We start from the raw sequence: 13,112 nt of genomic DNA on the forward strand, positions 1-13,112 counted from the left end.
TTTAAACTATTTTTCTGTTCTGCTCGGTCCCACAGAGGGACCGAGCAGAACTGCCGAGCCGAATGCCTCTCAGCTGCATTCGGCAATTTACTCACTGCTGTTCGGCATCTATAAGTATAGATCGAAAAGCAGCGAGTAGCCTGCCGGAGGTTCGGCTTAGACGATAAGATGCATTTACAATTAGCAAAACAAATAGCTAGCTGCAACATTGGCAATAGTTCTCTTCTTTCAACAGAGCCATGCTATCAGCTTTCTTCCTCTACAGAGCTGTGCCATCAACTGCCTTTTTCCAATAGAGCTGTGCCATCAGCTTTTTTCCTCAAAATAATACATTATCAGCTCTCTTTCACCGACACAGCCATGCCATCAACTCTCTCTTTGAGAGAGAGCACAGTGTTGGTGGTCCTTCATGAATAGTTTCCCAAATGTGTCTTTCACTCTTGGGTCCTTATTGATGGTCTATCTAAGAAAGAGGAGTACTATAATCTCTCAAAGGCAGCTACTCTTCAGGGAAAGAGAATGATCACTAGCTTATTTTTGCAAAGCAATACCCCACTCCACTTTTCTAAGGCAAACAATCTAAATGATAATCAAGTTCATTACTTGCTATTTGTAATTTAAGCAAGAAGAATAATAAACCCTCTAATGTCAGCTAACCCATTGCTGACACTTATTCACATGGGATCTTACTTAATAACATAGTCTAAAAAGCATGGGTTGCAGTAACTGGCTGCGGCCAGTCAGATATAAGCCCTCATTAGTCCACTGCTCTACACATTTCTGATTGATTGCTTTTTACTATCCATTATTTAATAAATCCTGCTGCGTTTAGGAAAGATCTGCTATTAAGCTGCTTCAAACAAAAACGTATCTTCTTGTGTAAAATAGTTTGTTATGGAGTATGACTAATAAAATTATTAATAATAATAACAACAACAACGCCTCTCTCCATGAAAAGATGCCACAACATTTTCACAATTTATTTTCATAATTTGCTCTTTTTTAATGTAATTTAAACCCCCCAAAATAGTCACCCTACGACAGGAGTATCATAGGATGACACTACAAAACAATGCTTCCTCTGCACATCTCCATAACATGGGTGGGGTGTTCTGTAGTCTACATAGAGAACTGGGAACAATGCTAACTGATATCAGTCATCACAGACAAAGAGCACAAGTTATCAGCTGACAATATTTCTGGCAGAATCAACAGTTTTTTGTTCTTTTAAAAAATATATAACAAAACCCTTTCAATGGTATATTTAACAGACTAAAAGGAAATATTGATATAGTTTACATGCACTTTAAAAAAAAACTTCCTTGCTTCCTTTTCAAGTTGTAGGTTTATTAAACATTACTGTATGCAACAGAGATAACAAATATATAAATCATGTTTATTGGATTAATGCAAGTATTCATCACATCTCAAAAACAACAAAGCTCATCAGCCTAACTCCAAGGGACATCACAGAATGGGCTTGAGCAGACTGAGATCTATTTATACTGGTCAATCAGGAGTCCAATATTACATTTAAAGTATAATTATAAAAGATAATATAATTCCATCGTAAAACTATATGACCATTCTGCAGTTTGTCCAATTTCACAATCTAAACATTATTTGTCAAACACAGGTTCTTTTTTCACCTATAATATTATGAATCATATATAGGGATGAGTGAAATAACCTGAGTTCGATTTGCCATCCATTTGTGAAACTCATGTTCTGAAAATTATGGAAATTTCACCCTAAGCTGATTGATGTCAACAGGGTATGTGGGGGGAATGTTGAAAATCAGCTCTGGACATTTCCAAGTTAATAGGCAAGGGACTATCAAACAGAGGGCGAGCCAGGAACTGCCATGGGAAATATGTACAAGTGCTTTAAAAAAAATATATATTGTTCAGTAGGGAAAGGGTCCTTCCTTTATTTGCAACTTTGAGGGTGACATGTGAAAACACTATGCCTCTCTAATATAAGTGTCAGTGACATTGTATTCTGGGATCCCATATTTTGCATACGTAATCGATTTTTATTACCGTTACTTTGTTGCTTGGCTTAAATAGAGCAACAGTGCCTCATTCTGTTTCATTTCAACTTAAAGAAAAGTTTTTTTTAGGTAGTTTTTTTTCATCTAGTAGTAACAGGTCAGCATTAAAAGCTATAGGAAAAAAAAAAAAAAAGCTAAAGCCCCCCTCAACTTTGTTTCGATTGACCAGCAGTGGCAAATAGCTTCATAGTTGTGATCTTTTTTTTCTCCACAGAACCAAACTTCATTGTATCAAAAGTTTACTAAAACAGATACACAAAAACACTTTAAAACCATAGCACAACATTCAAAAGAGGAGGCATTTTATTATCCTGAAATTAGCAGGATGTATTTTATAGATAACAGCCATACATATGGCACAGTGACTAGAGAGTATGTAAGCAGTTTGATTGGACCACAATGGAGGGGGGAGAGATTAGCAATTTTTTTATTATAAAATAAAAATTAGAGTCTATTTTTTAAACAGCTAGGATTATTGTATAGACTCCATAATCAGTATGTAAACACTTGATGTAGGCAGAATGTGAATGCACAGACACACAGAATGCAGCTTCCCATCTAAAAATCCTGCATGAAATTGTATATTTATTACAAAAGTCAAAAGGTTTTTAAGCTATTTTAAATGCTGATTAAAATCACTTACACTGGATGGTGCTTCTTGATGTTTAAAAGGTTTCAGCCTCCTGCAGATTCAGCTATAATTTTAGGGTGGCTCCTTTTCCCTGCAGGGTCCTATTGAGCCAACTAGTGTGTATTAGTAAGCTGTGTGTATCGCCACAAACACACAGGTACAGCAGGGCAAGCCAGTCCCCTGCTCTCTGCTTCCCTGCTCCTCATTCCTCCCCTCTCCAAGCTAGTAGATGGACAGTTCCTGGATACTGCACTGTTTTCTTGTGATCTTGTACTGCACAGGAAGTTCTGGGAAGCTGAGTTGAGAGACTTGGAAGCAGCTGTTCTGAAACATGATGACTGTAAATGCTTGGGCAAAAATGTAAAGAAATACTCTGCTGGGCAATGTAAATTTATTTGATCTTGATTCATTATTGAAAAAAGTATGAGCATTTAATACTACTTTAAACACTTGAAGTAGGCCATATTTAAAAACAATAAGATGCAAAACATTCAGTTTTTAGCTCAAATATCAACACTAGAGTGTTGATATACTGTTTTTATTTATATTTATAGGGCCATTTTTAAGAGGTTTCTTTTATTTTTCATGCTCTTTTTAGTTTTGGAGTGCACAGCATTCATGTATTTCTGACCATCTGTTCTTAGAGCTGCCTTTTGTTCACAACATGCTGCTGCATCATTTTAAAGAAAAAAGACCAACTGAAAAAACAGTGTGAACCTAAAACACCTCACATTTTATCATTCACGTTCAATGCATCCCTATCCCCATAGATAAAATAAAAATTAGGCATACATCAGTTAGGCCTATTATCCCTGATTTAAAATATCTTGCCAATGGTACACTGCTGTGTCCTCTGCAGTATCTTAATTCTTGTAATAAAACCCCTATATGTGCTCCTTCTCATTTACAAATTTGGTCCTAAAACTGCTAATAAATAATGGCCTGCTGCTAGACAATTTTCACTGTGAAAAACAAAATTGGAAAAAACGGAAGCTCCACTACCTGGCGCAATAAATGTGGTTGGGTGTAGCTGGAAAGAAAGTAGTGGACTCACCTATGGCTGGGTGAGCGTTCGCATGTAACCCCCTCGGTGGGGTGAAGCGGTGGAGTCGAGTGGTGGATTCAGTCCCTTTCTTTGCTGGGTTCGATCCCTCTCTTGCTGGGCAGTACGGATGGCGACACAAGTGTAGAAAAAAACAGGGGGTGAGGTCAAAAGGTATGCAAAGGAGGGGTGGACTTCTGAAACTCACTGTTGGGATAGCGAAGGCAGAATGTCAGCGACGATGGTCTGGTCGGTGTGGTGCCAGGGTGGTGGTTGAAATGTCCTCTAGGCGGCTGTTGTTCCCATGGTCCTGATGGAAGATTCTGGTGGCCGGAGCTGCAGGGTGATGTGGTGCCGACGAGAAGGCCGGGGGACGACCGGTGCTGTGACTGGAGGGCCGTGGGATGATGTTCCCAGTGGCGGTTACAGTGACCGGAGCAGGAGGGCGATGCGGTGCCGACCTGAGAACCGAGAGGCAGAGGATCTGCCGGTGTGTCACAGCGAGCGGCTGTTGCCGGAAGTGCTGTCTGTGGGGAGGTGATGTCTCCAATGAGACCGGAGGTGGCGTCACAATCTGACAGGTTGTTAGATGCTGCGGTGGATCGGGTGGTGGAGCGCGGTGTCCAAGAGCAGATGCCCACACCGTGCCCGTGCTGAGAAGGAGTGTTCGAAACACTCATCAATGTTCAGGTCGTGGGACGTTTGAAGCTGGCGTTTCGAAGGGTAACCCTTCTTTTTCAAGCCGGTGTGCAGGTAGAAGTTTGGCGGGAAGTGGAGGTTTTAAATGCTGGGGTTGGGGAGGGGCCAGATACATGTGGGCGGGGCTGAACGAAGAGAGAGGACTCCAGATGGGGTGAGGGAGTGTGTGGGCGGAGTTTGGAAAGCGTATGGTGTTAATAGGCTGGCGGGGGTGCAGGGGGCTGGCCATAGCTGAGTCCCGTGGTGGGGACAGCTGGCTTGAGCCATGAACCAGGAGGGGTTTGTAAAGGGAAAGGAACGTCCCAGAATGGGAAAGGTTAATGGGCAGACGTTTGAGGACGTGTTAAGGGGTTCTGGGTTCCAGGCTTGTAAGCGGACTACAACGTGGAACCATTCCTTGGAAGTGGCGGGTTCCCAGCTTGGAAAGCAAATTTTGTCATTTTTTATTTAAAAAAAAAAAGGAAAGTTGAAAATAAGAAGCTGTGCAGGGTATGAGCACAGTGGGGGTGATGTGTTTGCAAACACTCAGCTGGGAAGTGTTTTGATAAATGGCAGTGTGGGGTCTGGGTACACTGGGGAGTGATGCAAGAACATCATAAAAAAGGCAAAACAAAAACAGAACCATCTCAGAGTGGATTTTAGACAATTTTCACTGTTGTATACTCTGCAGTATTTTAATTCTTGTAGTATAACCTCGACCTGTGTTCTTTGTCTGTAGTAAATTTGATCCTAAAATTGCTTTTTGAAACTGTCCTGCTGCTGGCCAATCTAACACTTTTGTATTCTCTACAGTATCTCAATTAACCTAGGAAAACATGTACCTGTGCTCTTTGTCTTTAGCAAATTTGAGCCAGATATTGCTTTCTTTTAAATGCCCTGCTGTTGGTCAATTTTACACTTCTGTGTAATCTGCAGTCTTTATTAATTGTTTGTATTAATAGTCTAAAAAAATTAAGTGTAATCACATAAGTCATTCAGTCAGTCAGATAATGTTTAAACATTCTGACCAGGGGTTGAATTGCATGCCATGACTTGAAGGGCCAGCACTTCATCTGTGATGAAGAGGTGAAGTCTGCAGTGAGGAAATGGTTTAAAAAACAAAACACAACCTCGGTTCAATATTAGTGATGGGCTAAGCTAACTTACTTGAGTTCAATCCATGGGTGGTTTGGTGATCATGCTGAAAAGTTCTCCAGGTCCCCCCCATGGAAGATGGAGGATCAGAAAAGCACCTTTCCAATGCCAAAGGCATGTGGCCTGCTATGGTGCAGGGGGGGGGGGCGCTCACTTGTCACCACCATTTCTTGCTCAGGCCAGTACTCGAATTAAGGGTCTGGTTAGGAATTTTAGGCGGGACGCCATTTTTTCTCTCCTTTTTGGGCATTGGGGACCTAAAGGGTCTGCTATGACTTTTGAAGGGAACCCCTTGCATTTTTTTTTTTACATCATGGGTCTCCACCAATATTCCTACCAGATCTAAAGGGTCTGCTATGATTTGGGAGGGGACCCCATGCTGTTTTTTTCTAATCTATTTTTTACAAACTTTCAGGGGATTCGGTCCATTTCGACAGAGTGTTCTCCATGCTCCAGCTGTGTGCGTTTGGCTACATCCTTTGACTCTTTATTGAATAACCCCCTTATTTTTTTATTACTACATTGCTGCCCTGATGAAACAAACACTGGCAGAGATGGAAATGCAACCTAGGACTATAAATTGCTTTGTCCCTATAGAAAAAAAACTGCAGTACAACAACGTTTTTTGCATAGTCTTCATGTAAACTCTTATGGTATGAGCACTGTGAATATATGTAGCATTTAAGTACTTATACATTATGCATATGGCTTGAAAGTGGTATTTAGGTAAAAATATCTATTGTTATTTTTAAATTATGCTTAGGCAAACTAATTGTTAATAATTCTTGAGTATAACTCATTGATCTCATCAGCAATGTAAATGAAAGAAGTCTAACCATTTTAATACTCTGATTTATTTTAATAAACTTACTTTAGCAACAAAAGTTCCTTTACCTCAGGTTTCCCACACAGGTTCAACATCACACAGAATACAAAGCAAAAAACAGCCTCCTGGCTATGTGGACTGCATAGATCCTCCTAGGGAGGATGGAGCTGTAACCAGATAAGGTAGCTGCCTTTTGTCCTTTTGTGAGCAACACCTACCTGCCAATCAGTCTTACACCATGCCAGAGACTCCTATCATGCCAAATCATGCTTTATCTGCATCTCAATATAATGACAGTACAACAAAATACCTGTTCATTCTGCTAGAAAACTTGTGATCTCTGTCTGCTGACTGCTATCTTAGAACTGTTCCCAGCTTTCTGTGGACTTCAAAATACCTTCCATCTATGTTGTAGATAAGAGGAGAAGGTGAGGTGTTCAGTAGTCCTAAGACACTTTCTGTTATAGGGTGACACTGCTCCTTCATAGATACAGTTCAATGAGTGAGCATCGTCACCCTAGGAAGTATGTTACTGGAAGAATCATCATGTGAAAATAAAGGAAATAAAACCTGAAAAAGAAACCAAATGGATCCACTACAGCTAAGGACTGCTAAGCTGTCATATATTAAATTTTTGTTCTTGGGTTTAGATACACTTTACATTTTTTCCATCTAAGTCAGAGACTATGAACAGTCTTTTTGGGTTTGTTTCTGCTGCAAGATTTTGTAAGTTTACAGTTGTAACAAAGGGTTAAACTCCCTATTAGATTTATTTATTTTAAAAGTTCTTGTGCTTAACTTTTCAGATTTGTGGGTGTAGTGCAATGATTCAAACAACTCACAAGTAGTAAAATAATACATTTACTTAACATTTACTTTTTCTTTTATTTTCAGTTAAAAATATTTGACAGTCATTTGTAGACATTCTTAGACACAGTTAGTCGATTACAATCAGTTCACTTGGTACAGGCACATAACAGAGGAGTCAAATACAGATTACAACATCAACTTTGATGAAGGCGAATATAAATCAGAAGGCAACCACATCCTTCTAACCGGTCAGCTGAGCAATTAGAGCAGTTGAAGTGTATTTGAATGGAGATAAGAATGTATCTTTTTCCTCTTGCGTGAAGACTATATTAATAAAAGATAGCCACCTGTCATATAGGGAAGCAATTTTTTTTTCATCAGTTATTGATATTTCTGCATCGAGTCTCTCTAAATGGAGTAAATTGAGGAGATCTGCACGCAAGCCCTGAACTGTGGGGGGATTGGGGGCCAACCACTCTCTCAGTATGCCTCTCCTGGCTGCCAGCAAGGCAATGCCTATCCAATGTCTTTGATGTCTATTAAATTCTGTAGGGTTATCCCAAAAATTGAACAAGAGCAAGAGAACTTCCATTGGAATCTGGCGTCCCACTACCAATGTGATGAAGTCCCCTACCTTGGTCCAGAACGTCCGTATTATAGGCCAATCCCTATAAGCAGTGGAAGAGAGAGGCCGCTGTTAGCTTGCATTTGGGGCAGTGGTCCAAGTAGTCCTTGACCATGCCCTGTTTGCGTTTGATTTGGAAAGCATAATATGCCCTATGCATAATTTTGAATTGCGTTTCTCTCCACTGCTCGTTAACCATCGCTTTACATGTAGTGCGGTAACCCTTTAGCAGTTTTTCAGCTATCTGATCTGTGGGGATATCTTCCTGCCATTTCATCATGTTTGAATCGGTCAGAGGATGAACATGCGCTTGTCTCAGGTAGGAATTGATGTCAGATAAAGACTTCTTTCCTTCTGAAAGAATCCTATCCATAAGTGTAGTGGCGTGGGAAATGGGAAATGCATGGTTAGATTTCTTGATATGTGCAGTAACCTGTGCAAAATGGAGATATTCCTGATTGGGTATTTGGTATTTGACTCTGAATTCTGGGAAGGAGAGCAATTTCCCAGTGTCCTTGGACATAACATGTATAAATATAGAGATCCCCTTGGATTCCCATCTGCCAAAGGCTCCGTATTCCTCCCCCTGTGGGAATGCTGGGTTCCCTCTATTGTGTAGGTATTGGCAGAAATATGGGTTTAATTTCGCTATCTTGTGTGCCTCCCTCCATGCCACTACTGCGTCCCTTATGAGGAATCGACAGTCTTTAAACAGGTCTCTAAGCACATTCATCAAGATGTCCTAGACAAGGTTTAGCTAGTATTTCACTCTCACTCACATATGCAATGTATATACCTTTCTTATTGAGGAGCTTGTGTCCAGTTAGAATCCAATTTCAACAAGTTTGACCCTATAAGGGATTTTCGGCAGGACAAAGGACCATAGTTCATGGTAACTTAAGTAGCATTTTGAATAGGGCTTTATCTGTGTCATTTGACACTATTACTATGTTCATTAAAAGTTATACAATCTTTATTCAAGTAAGACAAGAGTAAAATCTCCCCCACAACTTTGACTGAACAACCTCCGAGAAACCATCAGAAAATTGATATAAATATCTGTACAACTATAGACATAATCATCATGTCACAAATGTGATCTAGGTTAGTTGGTGTTCACATAATTCAAGAGTAATACCCCGCTGGTTTCATCTCTATGCATTTCCCACAGGTTGCCTCAGGAGGGAGGTGTTTTAAATGTCTGGGGGAGCAAGAAGAAACAAAAGCCTAAAAAAAAGTAAAAACAACACAGAGGTGGAGACACATAAATGGACAAGCAGGTCTTTAGGTGCTTGCACCTGGATAAGCCTCAGCACTGTTCACTGCCATCTTCAGTTTCCTTCAGTTTGTAGCATGGCCAAGTTCATAGCTAACAGTGTGTGTGTACAGACACACATAGATGTATATTCAAACACAAGTAACAGTTAATATCAATAACATGACTACTAGGTTCCTTGTAAATCATTAACCACTAAAAAAAAACTATAATTATTACACCCCACCCCTTGATTTACAAGATACTTAGGTCATAATTGTACTTAAGTTGTTATACAACATTTCTGGTCTCATTGATTTCATCCTCACATTTTCAGTATAATCAGATATATACACAATACTCATCACCAATTAAATCTGTCCACCTCCCCCTCGGGTATTTCTTTCCATAAATATAGTGAGTTATTGGACCACATGTAAAGTTTGTATGTAAAAATACTTCCATCCCTTGGTTAAATTCATCTCAGATGGGAATAAGAAAAAGCAACTGTGCTATCGACCTACTTTTTATATCTGATTTGCCTCTACGGGAAATCTCACTTGTCTACGGTAGAGCTGAAAAATATTTTAAAAGTCCTGAATTCAAAAGTAAAAAACTATGGGGTCTATTCATAAAGCTTCTGAAGGATCTGGCCGTAGCTTCGGCTGATCCTTCGGCTAGCTTCGGCCCCAGGACCCCTTCGGTTCAGTAGAACCGAAGGGGTAATGTTGTAATAACAAGAAATTAATGTCAAATCTTTCCTTTCAATGTGTTCAGAAGCACAGGAGCTTATCAAAGTCCCCTATATCAGGTTATGGACAGCAGAGCCTAATACATCCGGTGATCAGATGGCAGCTTTAGCACAGTGATTGCTGTAGAACGCACACTAAGTCCATGTTGTCCTCAGGACCACTGCAGTTTACAAGTCATAGATGTGCATGCCTTTGACCATCATGGCAGATAGAACTTTGGCTTTTTTGCACAGACAATTTAGCTGATATTAGATGCCAGAGTCCTTGTAGAAATTTGCTGTCAAGAGCATTTTCTATCCTCCAGCATAGCTTATGGTTGGCATCAAGGTGGGCATTACTTAATTGCTGGTACAACATTTCATAATGAACAACAATGCCCATATAGACTGTTGTAGGTTTCTGCTGTGGCAATTATCACTAGTGGCATAGCCTTAGCTTTCTTAATAAATAAAGTGTTGATACAGGTACATCACCAATCTACCATTTCAATGCTATAATATTCTGAATCCACATTATAATGTTTTCAAACTATAAGCCCAACCTAGAAGTTTTATAACACATAGGCTTTTTGGCTCAAATTAAATCTCTTACTCATATACAAAAATCAACTACAAGACTGACCCATGTTATATTAGACCCAGTAATGTAAACATGTCATGGGGCCTGGGTAGAAGAGAATAGCATTAGGGATGATGATTATGAAAACAAAACTGTGAGGTTTTCAGTAAAGAAGGATCCAACAGAGCTCAGGATCATCTAGTGACAGATCCCTCTTTGTGAAGTAAGAAGCATTTGATTATCTTAGCAGTGTAGATTTATTGCTCTCTGAATTTCTGCTACAGACTGAAATTAACCCCTCGTATGCCTAATACAGTCACAAAGCCCAGAGTAGGGTTAAAAGAAGTTTGCATTAGTATTGAAAAGTAAGTGCGTACAAGGGCATTAATCATTTTCATCATAATATAAAATAGTCTTATGGTCATCACCATCCTTGGTGATACAACTTTTATTCCCAGCACTGCTCCTCAGCAGTGCACCGACCATGCTGACAGCTCTCTTGCTGTCAATAACATGTATTGTCACAATTAACACATCAAACGTATACAATCTTTATTGTGCCGGTCCGGCCACATATCTCCTGCTCCTCCTTCCCACCGCCCTCATCCGCCCATGCAGCCATGGGGGTACATGCAAATGCCCGCACAGCACTGGGGAGACCCACATGCAGCTCTGGTGAGACTGCAGGCAACCCTGGTGAGACCGCACAGCCATGGTGAGACCCACACACAGCCCTGGAGAGACCTGCACGCAGCTCTGGTAAGACTGCACAGCCCTGGTGAGACTGCATGGCCATGGTGAGACCACGCAAACCCTGGTGAGACTGCACAGCTGTGGTGAGACCTGCACGCAGCCCTGGTAAGACTCGCACACAGCCATGGTGAGGCCACGCACAGCCATGGTGAGACGCCCATGCAGCCCTGGTGAGACCGCACAGCCCTGATGAGACCAGCACGCAGCCCTGGTGAGACCGCACAGCCATGTTGAGACCGTGCATATTCCTGGTGAGACCACACAGCCATGGCGAGACCTGCACACAGCCCTGGTGAGACCTGCACACAGCCCTAGTGAGACCGCACAGTCTTAGTAAGATCATGCTCAGCCCTGGTGAGACTGCATTCGGCCCTTGGTGAGATCCCACACACAGCCTTGGTGAGACTGCACACAGCCCTTGTCAGGCCCGCACAGCCCTAGTGAGACCCCATACAGCCCTGGTCAGACCCTGCACAGCCTCCTGAGATGCCGGAGCTTTCCTCTGACCGGCAGTGCCATGAGGCGTGTAACGTGCAACGTGTAATGATTCGCCTCCCAGCTTTCTGATCGCCCAGGAAGCTGGCTCCATGCTGTTTGGCTGGCTCGATGCCGATTGGCCAGGAAGCCGGCTCCATCCTGATTGGCTGGGAAGACAGCATCCTGGCCAATCAACATCAAGTTAGCCAAACAGCCGGCTCGATGCTGATTAGCTGGGAAGTCGGCTTTTCGGCCAATCAGCATGGAGCCAGCCAAACAGCATGGAGCCGGCTTCCCGGGCAACCAAGAAGCCGGGAGGCGGGTAATGACACGTCGCCCGGCTTCCTGATTGCCTGTGAAGCCAGCTCTATGCTAGTGGAAGTACCAGTATCGGTAATCGGTATTGGCGATCACTGAAATGTAGATATCGTTACTTATACTCAATACGAAACACTGGTATCGGTGCATCCCTAGTATCAATGCATCCCTAATATCTGAAGCCAGTTTTTTGGGGATTAGGATAAAGGGGTGAGGGATCAAATTTTTTTGACGTCTTTTTCCTTGTTCGGGAGATTAACCTTTGCTATTTATCCTGGTGACTATTAAGATCAAGGGTGAATATGAGAGAAAATCTTAAATTCGATGTTGCCACAGAACAAGAATAAAGAGGAAATCTTCCAATCTTCTAGTGACAGCTTTATATTCTTATGAAGCAAGATTGTCCATAGTCAATGCTTGCCATCCGTGGAAAAAAATCTTTCCATTAATAGTTAGGATTGTTTCTGCCAAAAAGTTTGTTCACTCACAAAGTACATATGCGAAGGTGTTAGATAATATCAAAATGAAGCTTCTAGGTACAAGAAATGCACATGCATACTGCCTAAGTCATTCTGTTCTTTTAAGGTGCAAAAGTAGAGTTCCAAAAAGCCTGCTTAGTGAATATAAGCCAAAATATTCAATCTCTACCACCAACAATATAATGCATCTGTGGTTTGTGTAAAGCTTGCCCCTTTACACTGTAAAGAATAAAACACGCATAAAGATGAAAAAATTTAAAGAGCAGGCAATTTGTATGTATATATATATATATATATACACACACACACACATACATACATACATACATACATACATACACACACTTTTGCAGTCCATGTATTACACATGTACTAAAAAATAAAATGTACATCAACAGTTGAGTCTAATATGCAAAAAGAGGGGAAAACATTTAAAAAAAAATAACACTGAAAAGTCTGGGGCTCTCTCTCTTTAGAGTTGGTGATTATGTATCTGTTTTGTGTTGGTTTCCAGACACTAGCCATCACACAGAGGCCACAGTTATCTAAAAAGTGGTTAGGAAATCCTTTAACCAACATAGTCTGTAAATTTACCTGTCTTTTTCTATATTCATGTGTGCTTGAATTGTTGTGCCAAGATCCCTGCGATCCCATGCTTCTCTCTCTCTCTAAATGTGTATGTACGTATGTATGTATACAC

This window comes from Nanorana parkeri, unplaced genomic scaffold (genome assembly GCF_000935625.1).
Source record: "Nanorana parkeri isolate BGI_ZX_2015 unplaced genomic scaffold, ASM93562v1 scaffold640, whole genome shotgun sequence".
Lineage (NCBI taxonomy): Eukaryota > Metazoa > Chordata > Amphibia > Anura > Dicroglossidae > Nanorana > Nanorana parkeri.